The sequence below is a fragment of the Natator depressus genome, chromosome 6 (genome assembly GCF_965152275.1).
Source record: "Natator depressus isolate rNatDep1 chromosome 6, rNatDep2.hap1, whole genome shotgun sequence".
Lineage (NCBI taxonomy): Eukaryota > Metazoa > Chordata > Testudines > Cheloniidae > Natator > Natator depressus.
In genome coordinates, this window is record NC_134239.1 from 119,671,259 (window position 1) to 119,685,131 (window position 13,873).

General features: G+C 48.0%; 1 protein-coding gene across 2 annotated transcripts in view; it reads right to left on the reverse strand.

Annotated features, from left to right (window-relative positions):
* DAAM1 (dishevelled associated activator of morphogenesis 1) overlaps positions 1-7,691 on the reverse strand; it is a 188,772-nt gene extending 181,081 nt beyond the window's left edge. For both annotated transcript variants that reach the window (XM_074956423.1, XM_074956422.1), the window contains exon 1: positions 7,544-7,691. The gene's annotated coding sequence lies outside the window, so the exon portion shown is untranslated. The remainder of the gene's footprint in view (positions 1-7,543) is intronic.
* Between the last annotated feature and the right edge of the window lie 6,182 nt (positions 7,692-13,873).

A 13,873-nucleotide genomic window follows, 5' to 3' on the forward strand; every position in this document is an offset into this window, starting at 1 on the left:
TACAATAAAATCATAAGAGTTGGCATCACTGAAAGTCTGTCTACTGGCTCAATCCTTAGGGGAGGGTAACAGGGCAAATGTAGCGGTCATCTACTATCCACCCAACCCCTCCCCATCAGCCTTCCTGTCTGATTTAGCCTCCTGGTGCTCTCCCTTTCTCTCCTCAGATTCTCCCATACGCTTCCTCAGTGACTTCAGTTTTCATGTCGATGATCCATCTGATCCTTTACTGCATATCCCCTCGTCCTCACCTCTTATTGACTCCCACTCACTAACAGGACTGTTCACTCGACTTGGTCGCCCCCCCACACGGCTCTCTCACCTGCTGCATTTCCCCTCCCTGAGCATCACCAGTCTCTTTCTGCATCATCCGTCACTCCCACATCACACCCCCGTCCCTTGGCCATTCTGGGACTTCCAGTCCACCGGCATTGAGGACTTCTCGTCTGCTCTCCGCCCTCTCCTCCCTTTCTTCTCCCAATCTGGTTGTTGATTCTGTTCTTGCTTAACTCCTCCTCCACCCTTGATTCTTTTGCCCCTCTCTTCCATGAGAAGATCCACCCTGCCAACCCTCATTTGCCCTCAACACCCACTTCCTCCACTCCGGCGCGTGCTCTGCAGAGCATCGCTGGTGGAAATCCTGTGACCAGGCTAACTTCCTCCATGGCACATTCGTTCTCTCCTCCCCCAGTGCTTTCACCTCCCTCGCTACACAGCTCTTCCTCTACAGTTTAACTGAATCCCAGACACCTCTTCACCAATGGCAACTCATTCCTCAAACCCTCCCCACCGCCACCTCCTCCTGCCTTCACTCCTCTGTCTGCAAAGGTTCTCCATTTCTTCCAAGTGAAAACTGACAGGATACAACCAGACCGTCCCCCTCCCCTGAACTTGCCATCCATTCCCTCCCCTCCTCTCCTATCACAGATACAGGGTTCTATCGGTCACATCAAACACAAGCTGCTAATCTTCATTTCAAGGCCCTTCCCCCTCATTGACCATCAAGAATGTCGACTCCTGCCTCAGATAGGCTCCTGATGCCAGTCACCATTAGTGACATTTTCAAACAAGCACCTTTCTGCTACGCTGCCCCTCATGCTCGGGCAGAGCTCCCCACAAACACCCCGAAAACTACCTCCTCCTCCAAAAACCCTCTTCCTCTCCTTTTCTTTTTTTTTTTTTTAGTAGGCATCACAGCAAAGAACTTGACACCTGTTAAGCTGCTGGTGCAAAGATGACTGCCTATCATGCTCACCAATATTGTCTCATTGTTTCTTTGCACTCTCCTGTCAGTCTGTCGGCATGCATCTGCTGTCCCTTGTTTTTATACTTCAGTAGTAAGCTCTTCACGGTGGGGAACTGTCTTTTGTTCTCTTTATACAGTGCCTCGCAGAAGGGGGTTCTAGGCTATGACTGGGGCTCTTAGATATTTGTATACAAATAATACCACCACCGGTCCCTACCTAAAGGTGAGCAACTTCCCTCCCTCTTTGCCCCCCCACCCTTCCTTATTAGCAAAGAGTGTGCTGTGCAAATTGCAATCTCACATACCAAGGAGGGGCTGGAGAGCAAAGCAAGCCCAGTGGTTCTGTAATCTGCTCGGTAGGACTTCTTGCATTAAATGGAATGTTAAAGATAGAGCAACTGGAGGAGGGACTAATGCAATTGTTTAGTCAAGCTAATACTCACATACTTAACTGCTTTACAAACACTTTAATTAATCCTCACATCCCCCCCACGTGGCAGGCAAGTACTATAATCTAAGTTATACAGATAGGGAAACTAAAGCAACAAGTTTAAGTAACTTGTCCAAAGCCACAGACGGAATCAGTATCAGAACTGGACACTTTTGAGCATTCCTAGCTTCATCACCAGTCCCAGGATTAAATCATGCCTCTTTCTATAGCCCACTTATTTGTTACAAAGTGCAACCACACACACATTATCTTTGAAAAAAATTCAGTAAGGACATGAACTGAATTTTAAAGCATGAAACTAACAGCACTTGGAAACGGATCCATGTGAGCTTTTTAGCTCAACAATAAAATGCAGATTTTTAAAAAGCTGTAATTTTTTTTTAAATCTGTAGTGCATTTTTAAAACAGCTCTGGTTAAGTCATATTCAATTACAACAGAGGAAGCACACCTTGCTTAACATGGCACCAAGAGCTGATTCATGGTAGTTGCAACTTTTGGAAAAGTTCAATTTAATTATGACAGTCAAGCCAGGAACCCAAGTGTCCAACAAAATCCTTGTTTGTAAAAGAAGCCTGGAGAAATCTTGTCAAGCAGGCTTCAGAAATCGCCCAAGATGACAGCTGGGAGCCTTGACTTTATCTGCTGGTGGCACATGAAAGCATTAAACCCATGAATACATGAAGCATTGCTGCAAAGGACATTCTGACACTGCGAGTCAGCCCAGAGCTCTCTTGAAAGATACAAAGATTGACAATTTATGTTTTAAACACTTAAGAGAAATAGGAACGACTAATGCTAACAATTTAAGTGTATATTTGAATACCGGGGTGGGGGAAAGAACCACACTTTATGAAAGGTGGGCTTAGTAAATTTATAGATATTACAATAAGCATGTTAGACCTCTCAGATTGTGTTAGAGAGGATTCTATGCACATCAACAGAAGGGCTTATAAACAACCTATTGAACGCTAACCATTTATTAAAAACATCTATGAATCATGAACCCTTTATAACTGGAACCTCAAAAAAAGTCTAACACTAATCTGGGTCAGCCCCCACAAAAAATACATAATAATGTGGAGTCTTTATTCAATTCAAAGGTTTCCAACTTTGGGGTAAAAGTGTTTCTACTAAAAAGCCCGACAAGAGTTGCAGATTTATCAGGAAACATAAGATAAGTTTAACTACGCACATTCTGCTCCTTTTCTCCCCCAAAAAACCCTAAACTTTTGCTTGTGACACTCCACAGCCCTCTTTCCCCAGCCAGGTTCCCACTGGTTTTTTCAACAGCTGATAGACAGAGCATGTAAAGGGCAAGCAAATCCGGGAAGTCCTGGCACTTGGAAGAACCTAGATTGCAGGGGTTGTGTTCCAGACGAGCAGGTAAACAAGACTTGCAAGAAGCTGTGAATATCTTTGCACCTCCTGAGTGTTTTCAGTAGGAGGGACTTCTCAGCTGGGAGGTGAATAGAAACAATGACAGCTCAGAAGGGAAACAAGCAAAGAGATAAACATAATCCAGTCAGACTTGCTGTCTCACCCTCGCCCCTGCCCTCTTCCCATCTTCTGAATCTAAGGGAAGGGCTGTCTAGAGTGCCACAGAAGTGTTAGCAGAGAGTGTAACTGAAAGAGAGCATCTTCCTGCTACATTCCCTCATTCCCCCACTGGAAGCAAGAGGAAAAGGAGCCTCAGATCGAGACTGGTTTTACTCAGTTTAAAGTATTAATGAACAAATTCTACCCTACCTTATACTCTACCCATCCTGTTTACTTCACTGGGGCCAGCACAGGGTCTAAATCAGATATTAAAACTGGATGTATGCCTGGTTCGCTGATGGAATCTGAAGGACTTCCTATAGTAACACCAGAGAAAGGGGCCGACTCCAATCACAAATAAACCCAGGAGCAAACAGGGCACAGAACTGTGAAGCACGGAGTGCCTTCGGCTACCACTGAAGTCACACCTTGGAAGACCAAGGCCATAGTTACAAAATGAATTGAAAAGCTTGAAGTTCCTTTTGCTATTTTGTTCCAATATAAGGCAATTGCAAACAGAACATATTCAGGGTAGACACAACACCTGCATATTTTGTACTATACTTGGGGTTTTTCTAGTCTTCTGTAATTGATTAATCAAGACAGTAATATGGGAGGTGTATGTTTGGCTTAAAAATAAATACCATACATAGTTCAATCTGCCGGTTTGAGGAGCAAATTTGATCCGACTCAGGTAACAGATTCTGACACTGTGGGACTAATTTAATCCTCATGGAACTGACAAATTCAGCACTTGCAGGAAGACGGTTCACTGATCCCCCTAGCAGAAATCATTGCTATGAAGAAATGTAGTTTGTAAATTTCACTTCCAGAAAGTGGAAGGAGACAGACATTTATAGCTCACAAAGAGTTGGAAGAAAGAACGAGGAGTACTTGTGGCACCCTGGAGACTAACAAATTTATTTCAGCATAAGCTTTCGTGGGCTAAATCCCACTTCATCAGATGCATGTAGTGGAAAATACAGTAGGAAGAGACAGACACACACACACACACACACAGAGAGAGAGAACATGAAAAAATGGGGGTTGCCATACCAGCCCTAACGAGACCAATACATTAAGGTGGGCTATTATTAGCAGGAGAAAAAAAAGAAAGCTGGAACAATCAGTATCAAGAGATTTAGCATGCAATATCAAAATCAACCTCTAGGGGACAAATTGGCAGAACAGGACAGCTGAGGCATCAGGGTGGATCGTGACTGGTTTGAGATCCGAGTTAGAAAAGGAAACAAACTATAATTTTGCCCTCTTCTGACTACCATCATCTGGGTCATTGCCCCAACAGCTACACCTCTTCTTTCTCCTCTCTGGCTGGTATCTAGCCACACAAGGGATAGTGGGACTTGTTTGAACCAATGGATCTTCTATCTTTAAAGTCCTCCAGAGATCTTTTGGCATTTTACTTTACTAGAAGATATTCTCAAGGGTCAAACTGAGGAGATGTGTGAGTGGGAGAGACATTTCTTCTGGTACATTGAGTTGTTTAATATTAGAGGGGAAGCGAGGAATAGATGTTCCACCTTAAAACTTTGTTATTTACGCCCCAGCATCCTGTCAACATTCCCCAGCACATAAGCTATAATGTCCAATACTGAATGAGTAGCATTTTCAGAAGTGGCTACTACTTTTAGGCATTCATCTTTGGACACTAAGGATGAAATCTTTACTTCATTGGGGTTAATAAGTGTTTTGCCATTGACTTCCAAGGGAATCAGGATTTTTCAGAGGTGTTGGGGGTCCAGGCACTCAGCACCTCTAAAAAACTGAACATTAAAAAAAACCCAACAAAGATCAGATCCTCAATGTCAAATTAGTCACTGAAAAATGGGGGCAACCAAAATGAATGGACACTGTTGAAAACTGTGGCTTGAGTGACTACCCCAGGTCACAGAGCAAATCTGCAGTAGATCCCAGATCACCAGTCTTATGCATGAACCACACGCCCATTCTCCCTCTAACACTGGCGTTTCATAACTTCGTTTGTAAGCCCCTTGGAGTGCGACCCTCTTTTTGTTCTGTTTGCACATCACCTCCCACAATGGGATCCTGGTCTATGACATTGCCATAACTAGGATATTGTATTACAAATAATAACAACAACAGCTAGTATACACAGTAATTCCCCCCATCACACACTACTGTAATGCTGAGTTAGACTGTAATGTCCTCAGAGGAGGGGACCTTATTGTCTTAGTTTTGCAGAGTGACGGGAACTCTTCCTGATACTCCATAAATGATGACCATTACTCTGTTAGCAACAATATGCATCTCAAAGACTGTCCCAACCACCAGCCAGACAACTGGAGACTTAGGAAAAGTGTATTTGAAAAGCAAGTTTTGGACCTTGTGTCTGTAAAAATCATGTTTAAAAGCCTACAACTCACACTCCTCTTGCCGCAAATCATCAGTAAGTGGTTGTGTCAGCAGGAGGATAAACAGAAACACCCTGTGGGGTATCATGCATGTTCCCTACATGTCTGTTCAGATGCCAATAGATAAACAGGTAGGCACAGCATCCTTACTCCCACAAAGGAGCGAGAGCAACCAAGGGGGAGCAGTAAGTAGAGAGGGGAAGAGAAACAGCTAGGCCAATGGTTCCCAACCCACTGACAGAGGCCACCGTGTACTTCCCCCATCTCAATTTGCGACTTGTCCAAGTGCAGCAGCCACGCTCAGTTTCCCTCTCCCATCTTCCTCCGCTCCTGTTCACCCCTCTCCTGGCTGTTCATTTTTATTCTCTCAGTCAGTGGCTTCCCCTCTCCAGTCAGCAGAAGGTTGCCAGCTAGAGGTGGGGGGTTCATTGGTGGCTCCATAGGGGCCAGATCACAGATGCCCAAGCAAGCCAAGGCGAGGAGCTTGAGCCCATGAGCCACTGCTTGAGACGGCAGCCATGTCAATACCAGCCTTTGGCCAGTTTCATGGGGGATACAGTGGGAGCAGAAGGCGGCTGGCTTCCAAGGCTGCTTTTCACACAAACCACGGTCTGTACAATGGGGAGGCAGATCCAGGTCTGCGGTTTACTCCAGCCCTGCTGTTCTTCCTCCAGTATTCTGGGGAGGTCGACGGTAGGAAGGACACCCCTAGGTTAATGGGGATGGCACTGGGCACACCCACTAGCCACACCCTCCCCAGCTATGAGCAAGAGCCCCCCCAAGACAGAGCAGAGGAAATACTAGAGGCTCCAGTGGCAGGAATAACCATAGCAACCAGAGTCATAATACCCACCCACCCCCATCTCCCCTGCTCTTGCAGACACTCTCCTGCAGCCCAGCTCGCTCCGGATTTGACGACAGCTAGTCAGGATGCGGAGCAGCCAGGTGCTTCTCCGCTCCCCCCTGCCGAGGGTCCAGCGCCCCCGGCTCACCGCTGATCTCCTGCCCCGGCGGGGCTCCAAAGCGAGCCCCCAGGAGCTCGAGCCCACGGGAGCCCCCCCCGGCGCCCTCGCCCTCCGCCCGGGGAGCGGAAACCCGGCCGCAGTTTCAGTGTCACCCACTGGGGAAACCTGATTCGCCTCTTTTCCGCCCAGCGGCTTCCCCGGGGCCGCCGCCGGCACTGGGCTGCAGAAGCGAGAGGCGGCCAAGCCCCAGCCCTGCCTTGGGCTCGCCGAGCTCGGCAGGGGGCAGCGAGCGGGCCAGGACATTGCGGGGGCTGGGATCCTGGGGAGAGGCAGCCCCACCCCACCCCACCGCGGGTGTCACACCCCTCTGGGGGTCCGAGGCGCTCCGGTGCCACACCCCCAGGGAGCTCGGACGCCCGAGCCTGGCCGCTCCGTTTCAGGCGCCCCTGACGCCCAGGTGCGGCTCGCCGCCGCATCTTGACCGGCCGCCCGCTGGGAGCCAGGCTCGGGCCATTGCTCCGGGGGCAGCGCCCACGCCGGAGCCGAGGGGGAACGTCCCTCTTTGTTAGCCGGCCCCCGGCGGAGATGCAGCTGCCGCCCGGAGGAGGCGGGGGGCTGATCGGCCCCAGCTGCTCGCCCAGCCCGGCGGGAGGGTCGCTCCCGCAGCCCGCCCGCCCCCGGGGTGGAAAGCTCGCCTCGCTGGCGAGGGGGCATCCCCGCAGAAGCCGCCTGCGATCAGCCATTTTCCGCGCCGGCAGCCACCCGCGGAGCCGGCGCTGTCCTCTTGCGGTCCCACCCGCAACCTGAGCGGCCGGTTCAGCCGTGACCGACTTTCCCCGGGCTGGGAGCGAGCGCCCGGCTCGGCGCAGCCCCCCGCGCCCGGGGCTCGCCCAGCCCAGCCCGCCCCTGCGCTGGCCCGGCGGGAGAGCGAGAGCCGCCGCCCGCCCTTACCTGCAGACCCCGGGCATCCTTAGCAGCCAGCGCCGCAGCCCTGCCTACCCGAGCAGCCGCTCCGCCAGTTCCCGTCCCCGCCGCCCGGGCGCTAGCCAGCCTGCAGGTGACATCATCCCCGCTCGGCCTAATAGGATACACGGTGGCCGGGACTGCGCATGCGCTGGCCTCGGTGAGACCCTCCCCCGCCCCAGCGCCTGCTGGGAGTTGTAGTGCGGCGGCGCCTTGCCATGCCCACGGCCGCGGTGCAGCTGGGACTACACTTCCCAAGTCCCCCTGCCCCCAGCCCCAGCTGGAATGCTTCCCCAGCGGGCACGCTGCAGCAGCGGGGAGCGTGCCTGGCAGGGAGGATGGAGCCGGCTGGCGCAGCGGGGCTGCCCTTTGTCATTCAGCAGCCCCCCCCCCCTTAGGGTCCTCGGTTTTGCTTGGACTGTTCCTGGAGGCCTCATCCCATGACACAACCTGTAAAGATGAATTGTTAATTCCTGGAGCCTCCAAGACACGCCAAGTAGCAAGACCAGACGTCCCCATTTTATAGGGACAGTCCCGATTTGGGGGTCTTTTTCTTATATAGGCTCCTGTTACACCCCCCACCCCCACCCCAATTTTTCCCATTTGCTGTCTGGTCACCCCAACGGCTGGAGGGTCGGCAACCCTGTCCCCCGCTCCCGCCTGGCACAAACCTAGCAAGGAAGAGTTTGCTGTGCACACTGGGACGTTGCCCTAGCCGAGCCCCGATTCCCCAGTCCAATGCCCCAGGCGGCCCAACTGTGCCTGCTTGGTGCGCAGCTAGCACCCCTGGCTTTTGTTTTCCTCCCAACGACCTGTCCGTTTCTTCCACTACCCCGTTGTCAGGGACAGCACGCCGCTTCCCTTGGCAGGGGTTGGGGGGGACTACCCTGGAACCGCGTGCCATTTAGAGCAAGGAAAAGTTCCCTGTTCGGGGCTTGGCAAACAATTGAGCTCGGGGGGGACAGATCAAAACGCAGTGAACACAGTTCACTAGGCTAATCAGCCACAATAACGGAGTCATTCACTAGAAATAACACGGTGAAATCCACAGCCCCAGCAGTTTCTCATGCCAGAGAGACAGAGACAGAGCTGTCAGCTGCTGTTGTAATAACTGCCTCCCTAATAACAGGCAACAATTCTTTGTTCGGTGCTCCTGCAGCCGGGCTCCTCTTTCTCTTCTAACTGCTGGAAACGCCAAAGAAATTAGCATCCCTTTTAATTTGCATAGTCTAGGAGGCTAAAGATTTCCCCCCCTAAAACCTGCATCGCCCCACCCAAAAACACACAGGCACACAAATAATATTAGACCTCTTTAATAATCAACATTAAAACATTCTCAGAAGTGGGAACAGGCATGTGCTTTTCACAATGGTGCTGGAGAGACAGTACATGCATTTAAACCGTGCAGTCTTGTTTCTCAAATTGTATTAATTATTAAAGCATTTAACAAATATAATATGCAAAAACAGTCCAACGATAATAAGACATATACACAAAGGCATAAACATGCTAAGACCAACACATAAGACATGATAAGACACTAGATTCATTATTCTTTATTTATATTGCAATAGTGCCTGGAGTACCTGTCAAAGAACACAGCCTTAAATGGACACAAATCCGACATCAGGAATTATAACATTCAAAAACCAGTAGGAGAACACTTCAGTCTCCCTGGTCACTCAATAACAGACCTAAAAGTGGCAATTCTTCAACAAAAAACTTCAAAAACAGACTCCAACATGTTTCAGAGTAGCAGCCGTGTTAGTCTGTATTCGCAAAAAGAAAAGGAGTACTTGTGGCACTTTAGAGACGAACAAATTTATTTGAGCATAAGTTTTCGTGAGCTACAGCTCACTTCATCAGATGCTGTAGCTCACGAAAGCTTATGCTCAAATAAATTTGTTCGTCTCTAAAGTGCCACAAGTCCTCCTTTTCTTTTTGCAGACTCCAACATGAAACTGCAGAACTGGAATTAATTTGCAAACTGGACACTATCAAATTAGGCCTGAATAAAGACTGGGAGTGGTTGGGTCATTACGAAACCTAAACCTAATTTCCCCCTACTGTTACTCACACCTTCTTGTCAACTGTTTGAAATGGGCCACTCTCATTACCACTACAAAAGTTATTTTTCCTCCCTTGGTACCCTGCTGTTAATTGAATTGTCTCCTTAGACTGACCTCACACTTGGTAAGGCAACTCCCATCTTTTCATGTATTTATACCTGCTCCTGTATTTTCCACTCCATCTGATGAAGTGGGTTCTAGCCCACGAAAGCTTATGCCCAAATAAATTTGTTAGTCTCTAAGGTGCCACAAGGACTCCCCGTTGTTTTTGCTGATACAGACTAACACGGCTACCACTCTAAAACAGCCTCATTGTGCTTGGCATTATTCTAGTATGCCGTCAAAAGACAGTCACTGCACCAGAGTTCACACTCCAGGGTCCTTTATGCATGTGTGTAGTGCCACTGATTTCGGGACCAGGGAGGGCTTAGGTTATGATTAAAGTGGATGGAACAAATGGAAGGGATGGAAGGATGAGGTAACATTAAAATGACCCTATGATCATACCTCAGGAGATCTCAGCCCACCACCTCGCCACTCTCAGCTGGTAGCACTTTGTAGATATCTTGGCAGAGGTGGGTCTTAAGAAAGGAACCGAAGCAGGATCAGGTAGTGGCTTTATGGATCTTTCCAGGTTGTCTGTTTGTTTTTTAAATGAGATATGAGATAGGAAGGAAAAAACAAAAACCAGAACAAACAAATAAACCATCAAAATAAAATACATTTGAGAACCTGAGTCTGATGACCCTTTTCACATGATAATGTGGAATGTTCTATTAAGCTGTGCTGTCATCAGCTTGGGGATGCAAGTTGTCATGTATACGCAAGATTAATATTCAAGCCACTTTTAATGTGGCCCAAGAAAATTCTCCCAGCCTACACTGTTCTCTGGTTTTCATTCTGTATTTTATAAATTACTCTTTCAAGAGATCCAACTTCAATTAAGTCAGCATAGCAATCCTGGACCGCTAGTATATGACTGGGACTCTAAAATAAGCTATTTGCACAAGATAAACCTGTGGACAGTCATCCAGGAGGATTAATTGTACATTTGGGAGGAAATTAAAATTCAAGGTAAAATTAATCGTATGTAATATTTTAGCCTAAGTAAACACAAATTTGGATGCAGGAGTCAAGTTTTCTTACATCTTACTATGGCATATCTCAGCAGTAGCAGTACGCAAAAGGTACAAAAGGCAAGAAGAGAAGATATCCATAAGGACTGTATTTCATACTCAACGAGATGCATAACATATACAGCCATAGAGATATCAGGAAAGTCCAGTGAGGGCACAGTAAAAGAGATAGGAGGAACATCCTTATGGGAATTGACATGAACGGCATAGAACACAATATAATATGAGAAGCACAGGCTGGAATAAGAATAAGTTATCCAGATTTTAACATAGTTATCTTCTTTAGGCCCAATATTTGCTTTCAAGTCACACCCAAGACCCATAATGAAATCACTGGGTGTACAACAAAAGAACTGGATCAGACCCCTCCCCCACATCATGTACCCCATCTCCACAGAGTGGGGAAGGGGAGACACTGTTCAGGGGTCAGGACAGAGCAGGAGAGCTTTCAGTGAGTGCCTTAAAGAGACAGCACATGGCATCTCTCAGAAACTCCCCAAGCAGCCAGCACACACACAGTCTCTGTGACACACACACACACTCACAGAGTCTCTATGTGTGTGTATCTCTCTCTCTCTCACACACACACACACACACACACTCTCTGTCTCTGGGTCACACACACATACAGTCTCTGGGTCACACACACACGTGCACACACACACTGTCTCTTTCACACTCACCTCCCAACAAGTACTTGTATTATTGTTGTTGTTACTTCTTGGTACTTCCTGCAGTGCATATGTATTCTCTGTAATTTAATTCTTTCAGTGTGTGTTATTTTACTGTTTTGACTGGTCTATGCATTTCATAATTTTTATTTCTCTTACACTTAAATTTAATTCTTTGAGTAGTGAGTTCTAAAATGCCTAAACCATCCTGGCTGGAGTAATTATCCCTATGGTAAAGTTTATAAAATATATATTCTATCTAGGTTTTTTGTTTCTACTGGTGGTGCACATCCCTCGGTGCACATAACAACATTTATTCCGTGCATGGATGGAAAAAATTAAAGATGGTGGCAAAAGCAGCCCCCTGCCCGTGTCCCAGGCTCCCTGCCCAGGGCAGGGGGTGGGACCCAGGCTCCCTGCAGCTGCCCCATTGGCTCTCCCTGACCTGGCTACAGCGGGCGGGGGGGGGCATGGAGCCATAGCCTGGCCATGATAAGGACTGGGTGGGCAGCTGTGGGGAGCCCAGGGCCAGATTAACCATTAGGCTAATAAGGCTATAGCCTTAGGCCCTCCTATTTTTAGGCCCTACTGGTCAGGCAGGGGGCGCGGCCGGGGTGAGGGGAAAGGCAAAGCAGCCCCCTCTGGGTTGGAAGAAGCTCAGCTGGCAGGGACGGACGACGCGCTGCAGGAACACACTGCCAAGGATCCCGTTAACACTGCTGACCGGACACTAACAATCCGATTACCACGGGAACCATGCCAGCTGTGGCTGTAGTTTGAGCAGGCACTGTCCCCCGCACCCCATTTCTCGGGAGCTCTGCTTAGCTGTCAGGAAAGGAGGAGACTCCCCCTGTCCTGCTCCTGGGCTGAGGCTGTCAGGCTGCTCCAAGACGCTGCCTCCGGCCCCTAATGCCCATCATCATCACCTTCCATGTGTGCTGGGTGGGTCCTGTTTCTGGCCAACTGGTGCGAGCCTGTGGGGATGGCAGGGGAAGAGGCAGCACCAGAGCAGTAGGGAGGAGGCTTGCACAGAACCTGCACACACGCCATCCAGCTCCAGCCAGAACGATTGCCCCTCACATGTATAAGGAACGAATTCCCACACATTTGTAGGAAAAACAAAACAAAACATCCCATTCCGGATACCAGTCCTTTAACTTTTACAGAACCTTCCATCGAGGGGCTTCAGAGTTATGATGCACGGTGTTCAATACTGTATTGAACTGTACTAAAAAGCAAAGACATCCAAGTTTTTTCTTTGATGTATTTTTCTGCACTGGGATGCACAGGCCACCATGTTCTTTCCTTATGCTCAGCCCAGTTCCACAGGCCAACACATCTTTGTACTTTTAAGGGGTTGCAAAAGCACTGGAGGAAGCTGAACACACAATGCCATAGGTTTCTCCTTCCCCTCTCCCTTGAGGATTTTAAATCCACTTCTTAGCAGGCTATGATAGAAAGACTGGCTGAATAGGCTAAAAGCAGGTTCTGTCCATTTGCGGGCTCTCTAGCAGTTCAAGCCATCATAAAAGTACCTCACATTTGATTTCTTTTGAGTTTCATTCCAAAAACTTAAAGCTAAATAAACCTGAAGTTAGGCCTCTTTTTTGTGCCCCAACTTAAACTAACTTCTTTCCCAAGTGGAAAATGTTGAGCAAGCATGGGGTGTGATTCGAGAAGGGAATGAGAACACAGGCCGATTCCTGCTGACAGTGACACCTGTGTAGCCTTTTTGACTTCAGGGAGAACAGATTTTTGCACAAGAATAGATTTTGATCCCTTCTGCTTTTTCACACCTGGTATAAGCAGAATCTCATTCACTTTTCTCGTAAACTCTGAGCACTTTAAAAGGAAAAAAGGAGCAAGGTCTGCTTGATTTACACATGCAAATGAAACAGGAAGCTCTCCTTTCATTCTACACCAGCCTTAAACAAACACCAGATCTGATATAACAAGGCTATCGCTACAGCAGCCTTGGTTGGACTGTTCTTTTGAAAGATCCTTAATGGTTCTTTTAAGATGCTGATTTTCAGGGAAGTCTTTTTGTTCAGGGGGGCAGAGAACACAACAGGGAATAGCTCTGTTTTGTCAACTCCTAGTCATTCAAAAGCTGGAAGGCTTTAGATTAAGTTTGTTTAATGTTTGTATAGTGATTTTGAAGAGCTAACATAGTACAGAAGTGCTAAATATTATGACTGAGCAACCATTTAAAGATCTGTCACTTCTAGCTGTTACCTTTTTTTTACAGAAAGCTTAAAACAAACAAATGCAAACTATAGGGGCTGGTGCACACAGAACTCATGCTTAAAAAACCTCATGTCAGAGCTGCTGATCACACATTCTAGAATAGAAAAGGAGTACTTGTGGCACCTTAGAGACTAACCAATTTATTTGACAGGTTTCAGAGTAACAGCCGTGTTAGTCTGTATTCGTAAAAAGAAA